The sequence below is a fragment of the Meleagris gallopavo genome, chromosome 11, assembly GCF_000146605.3.
Source record: "Meleagris gallopavo isolate NT-WF06-2002-E0010 breed Aviagen turkey brand Nicholas breeding stock chromosome 11, Turkey_5.1, whole genome shotgun sequence".
NCBI classification, from domain to species: domain Eukaryota; kingdom Metazoa; phylum Chordata; class Aves; order Galliformes; family Phasianidae; genus Meleagris; species Meleagris gallopavo.
In genome coordinates, this window is record NC_015021.2 from 2,303,325 (window position 1) to 2,308,870 (window position 5,546).

Genomic DNA, 5,546 nt, shown 5'->3' on the forward strand with positions numbered 1-5,546 from the left:
GTGGGAAAGCCCCGTCCGCTTCCCGCGGCCTCCTCCTTTGTTTGGGGCCCCGGCACTTGCTGGCGGCCGCCTCCAAGCGCAGCCCCGCGAGCCGCCCCTTGGGGTTGTGCAGCGTCCCCGTGCTCGGGTTGGTAGTGCGGCTCTCGGCCGCTCAAAGGGCTCTCGAAAAAGCCCCGCTCACCGCATTGGGCAAGTTTTGGCGTTATCTGGTTGTTGGTTGTCGGGCAATGTGAGAAATCGTGGTGTTTGGGGCTGAGTCTGAGTGCTTAACCCAGAAGAGGGAGTATCTCCTTCCCGTCTCTCTTTGACACTCACAAGTAAATCCCCATCCTCGTTTTGATGAGAAGCATCGCAACAGACCTGTAATGCCTCCGTTCTGTGCTTCTCACCTGGAGGAGAGAGCACGACCGAGGGTCTCAAGCTGCCAGCAGTGAAAGCTAAGAGTTAGGCTCCGTGCACTGAGGCCTGACAGGTTTAGATAAGCTCGGGGTGTAGAAGGAAGCTCCCACTTCAATGTAAAAAGGGGACTGTGAACTTAACAAAGTCCGTGAAGCATGGGAAAAGACACGTGAAAGACAGTGCGTGCTTTGAGAACAAGAAACACAACTGTAAGTAGCTGCCTACAGCAGCACCAGATCTGGGGTCCTACCACAAAGAGGACTCTGCCAATGAACAAGGGAAAGAGCAATTAGTTCCCTAAGCCCGGCTCCCACAGCTCAGTACCTGTCTCACTGTCACTTCCCCATGGATGCTCTCTGTCACGCCAGATAAAGCTCCCATTACAGGTTTCCACGCCTCCACACAAGTTTATCGGCTTTACAATAAGTGGCAAAATATGAAAATGTTCTGCATGGTCAAGGCTGCTCTCAGAACAGAAGCTACGAACCAATGAGTGGAAACGATGGGATGTAAACATGAGACACCCAGAATCACACAGGACACGTTCCTGGCACAGCCTAGCACGCTGCCTGGCTGCAGTTTTGGCTCTCGCTCTATTCCCCGTAACACAGGGGTGATATTATGGTCACCGGCTGTAGGAACATCCTCGAGTACATCTTTCTGAGTGGAGATATGATGAAAAGTGGCAAATGACGCTGTCAGCTCTCCATCCTTACAGAGCATGTTTACACAGGCATTTTACAGCACAAGCCATCCTCATAGTATCTTAACCTCCAACTACTAGCTCTAGGGAATGGCTTTGGCGGTCCTATTCATGAGCATCTCAATAGGAGTGCTCAGAGACATAGACGTTAGGAAGTACGAATCTGTTACTTACAAATGGACTGAGAGCGTGAATTCCAAACAAAGCTGCTTTCCCTAACCTCCCGAAAACCTTCCACCTCTACATACTTGTTATCCAGTAATTCTGACACTTCTCGGGCAGGGGAGAATACATCTGGAACAGTTTATCTATTAAAGATGTTCTAACCGGATTTGCCCTGCGTTCACTTCAGTTACTGCAATTTTTTCTGTTTGGACACCGATGGCTCTCGACTCGCACCCCGCTCCCAGTCCCGCTTGCAACAGCGAATAAGCCCCGATCCCGATGTCCCGGGGGACGGGCGGGGTTCCCGGTGCCGGCAGAGTAGGGCAGTACGGCGGGGGGCAGCGGGGCCGGAGCTCGGCGCTGCTCGAGGGATGCTTGGAATCCCGAGAGCCGTTAGGCGGCCCTTTGGCTGCCTCTCGAGGGGTGAGAGAGGTTTCCTGCTCTTGGCAGCTTTGTGAGCTGTGTGTGACCAGATGAGCTCGGCAAATGCTCAACTGTGTCAACATCAGCCTGTGCGTGGCCAAGGTTTTATTATTATTGTTATTATTTCCTTTCCACCCACCTGGCTACGATATGGGCATCCCCTTCTGGGCCCCCCCCCGGGACTGCTAAGCTGGATGAACCTGAGCACTTCCAGGCAGAAGGCAGCAATGTTCAAGCAGCAAAATAGAAACATTCAGTTCAGATTGAGCCAGTCATCAGGGTAGGTCCAGTGCTAGGACAATGAGATCTGTAGGGTAGACCTTAGGATAGAATGAAGTGCAGAGGAACCTCGGTGCTCTCTCGGTGACAGATCAGGGGCAATCAACATGTGCTCCCGACAGCTCTGTGCTCGGTACGACTTTCCTAGCTGCCCTCAAGTCTGCCTGTGCTGGAGGTCTACTCCAGAGAGCTGACAGGTTGTGGGGCAATGCACCCGGGTTTTTTTCCTTTGAGATGACTCCGGGGCACCTTTCTGCTTTTCTTGGCCCCAGGACTACGGCTCTCTCCGGCCCTACGGCCCCTGCCTACGGGGGGGTGGCTGCTACACGAAGCCCCCGGCACTACCCGCACCGCGTCCTGCAGGACCAGCCCAGCACCGCAGAGCCCTGGGGGTGGGTCGTCCCGGCTGTTTACAGAGCTATCACGGTTTTGCTGTGAATCTGCCCGATGTAGCAAGCCGCTTCTCCCTATTGCTACCTTTCTGTGAAGGCGACAGGCAAAGCCCCAGGGAACCGGGACTGCTCGTGTTGTGCTCTTTGAATTGGGGCCAAATGCTGCTCCCCCCTAGAGCTGTGCTCGGTGCAAGGAGAGGTCCTGCCCCGGGCTCTGACCTCCGGCCCCTCGGCTGTGCCCTTCCACCCCTGAGCACAGTTCCCTGCCCGATGAGCCGGCCAGAACCCCTCCGATCTGGGCATTAAGGGGATGCCCTGAAATCCCCACACAGCAGCTTCCAGGAGTTACCTTACAGGCTTCAACTCCTGGGCTGGAGGAAAGGATTAATCTGAAAATCCTAATATTTACTTAGAGGAATAATTAAAAAAAAAAAAAAAAATAGAAGAGAAACTGAAAGGACTGAGCTGTGTTCCTGTGCGATCCCTCAGCCATCAGCTTCATGATGGGCCGGGAGGTCGCGTGAGCAATGGCTGAGCCGGGAGAAGGCACCGCTGTTCGGGGAGAATGGCTCGGTAGAGCCTGCCGGTACCCTCGGCATCTCCTCTTCAAGAGGGGCACCGAACGGCTCGGGATCGCAGTCTCCCTTTGTTTCTATTTCCTCACTCCATTCCCACACACGGGGACTTCTTTATTTCAGGGAATTCAGCCATCAGACGAGCAAGGACTTGTGCCTAGGTTTGTCTCTCACTTTTTGTGACCTAGAGCTACCCTAGGACAAGCAAATCATATGCTTATTTTAAATAGAATATTTCATTCAGCACCTCAAGATTAAGGTATTCCTGTCAGATAAGCCGTCAGTCACTAACTACTTAGACACCACATTGTAGAAGCCTAGTAGCCCTGGTAAAGATGATACATATCATGTAAACCCCATCAACAAGATCAAAGTCTTCTTCTTTAATAGGATCCAATACATGTCAAACCTCATTCCAATCAAATCGTCCGTAAATGAATTCAAGATGAATATGTCATAGAATAATGTGACAGTGCAATCACATGGGGTCAGGGGTTGTTGTTTCAATGAGAGAGTCGTCAAATATTAATTCTAGAACCTCCAAATGAATAGGCATTCAGCGGGATTAGGCAGCTGCTGGTGGGGCGTTGTGTCGCTGATTTGTGTTTATGCAAGTATGTTAAACACTAAGCTGAAAAAAAATATTGTCTCCTTTGAACTGAAAAATAGACGTATTTTGACTTACTTGACTTTTCCAGGATGTTTCTGTAAAGTCGTTTTCTTTTCCTCATTACAAGGGGAGTCTTGTGCCTCATTTCCTGACTTGGTTCCTGTTAAGGAAGAGGGGTGGAAAGTTAAGAGCATAACAGTTTGTGTGTGATATGAAATGAGTACGGCTATGTGTGGCTTGGGCACCGTGGAGGCAAAAAGCAGGAAAGAAAAAACCGCCGAGAGAAACAAACCCCAAGAGTTAACAGCGAGGGGTGGGCGAGAGGAGCTTTCTCCGAGGGGAAACTGGAGGCTGTCTCCCCAGCAAAGCATCACATGTTTTATGGAGTCATGAAGTTTCCATGGCTGATGAAGGGGGAAAAAATTATGAAAGGGCATCTTTTCAACTTCTCCTTTGATCTGACATTCACCTTCTGGCAGACTGTTGTGAGGCGGGTTTCTATCAACTCGACTATATTGTTTACAGATCCTTCCTTCCCGAAATTAAATTTCGGGCTCTCCGCGAGCCTCCAACGCAAGTTGTTGTCTCAGCAAGGATTAGCATTGTAACACCCTGGCACTTCTCCCTGCCTATAATTTTCAGCTTGCTCTTTGCACTCTGCGAGGCAGAGCACTGTCACTGCTGCAGGCAGAACTTCGCGCATCTCTTTGAGCGGCAGCAGTAGTGCAGATCTGCGCTTTGATACAATGTCCGAGGCCGAATTCTTACAGATACCTTTGAAATTCTCGAGTGTTTTACAATACAGAAAAACAAAGGAGAATCCTTTCTTTTTTTTTTTTCTTCCCCCTTTTCTTTCCTTCGGAAGGAGATTATTATTACTATTTCTGTTGATATTATTATTATTGAGACTCCAGGGCTGGGGAATAAAAATCTATACTAACACAAATAATTGATGATATTAATTATGAAACTTTGTCGGTTTATCACAGGCATACTCCATCACGAATTATTTGATGCCTTCAACCTTTTCGCTGTTGTGATGAAAATTACTGCCGAAATAAAAAGGACCAAAGGAAACACTCAGGAATTATTTTACTTGTCAATTTCCATTCACACTCACATGTTTATAGAGCCAGAGCAGTAAGCACTGCCCTACTGGCAAGAGTTCTGCAAGAGTGGTGCTGTATGGGGTAGGATGGAGGAGCTGGGAGAGCTCAGATCCTGAGCGTTCTCTGAAACTTGTTGAAACTGGACAAAATAAATAAATAAATACAAATTTGCTGCATTTAATATTTCAAATGGTTACCAGATGACAAAAGCAAAGGCAAAACAGTTGTGGAACTGAATAAATATTGACTAAAACGCTGGGACGACCTCACAGCCTTTCTGATCACAAGGTGCCACTGTCAGAACAGGGAACGGGATGCCCCACCGTCCTGTTGCGGGATGCAACCCTGTCCCATAAGCGGCCGAACCCTGGGGCACTGCTGCGGGGTTCCAGACCCCACCAGGGCCCTCGTTGCCGCCGAAGGGCTCGAGGCTCCCTCGGGCCAGCCGCTGGTGGAATCCGGCCGCTCTTCCCCAAAGCACGGGGCGAAGTGTGCAGCCGTTCATGCAGCACTGAGAGGCCAGTAGATGCCTCTGCCCGCAGACTCCGCGGGAGCTCCGGTGTCCGGGTTTGTTGGCACTGCCTCGGGGTGCGACAGTCCGGCCGGGTACCCTGTTCTGCCCGCGGGAAAACCGGGAAGAAGTCGATGCAGAGAAAGTTCCTCGGGACCAGGTGGAGAAAGCCCCGAGCCCAGCAGTCGGGCTACACAAATGGGAACGGCGGCACAGATCGAACCCGGCCGGGCTGCCCAAGGCTGGAGGCCGTGCCTGGCAGAGCAGCCGCGGGACACGGATCTCCCGGTGCCCGGGGCTCGCACACGGAGCCAGGCTCGGGTCATAGGTCACCCTCAGCTGCGATATGGGAGCCTCTTCCCTTTCCCGAGCAGCTCCAG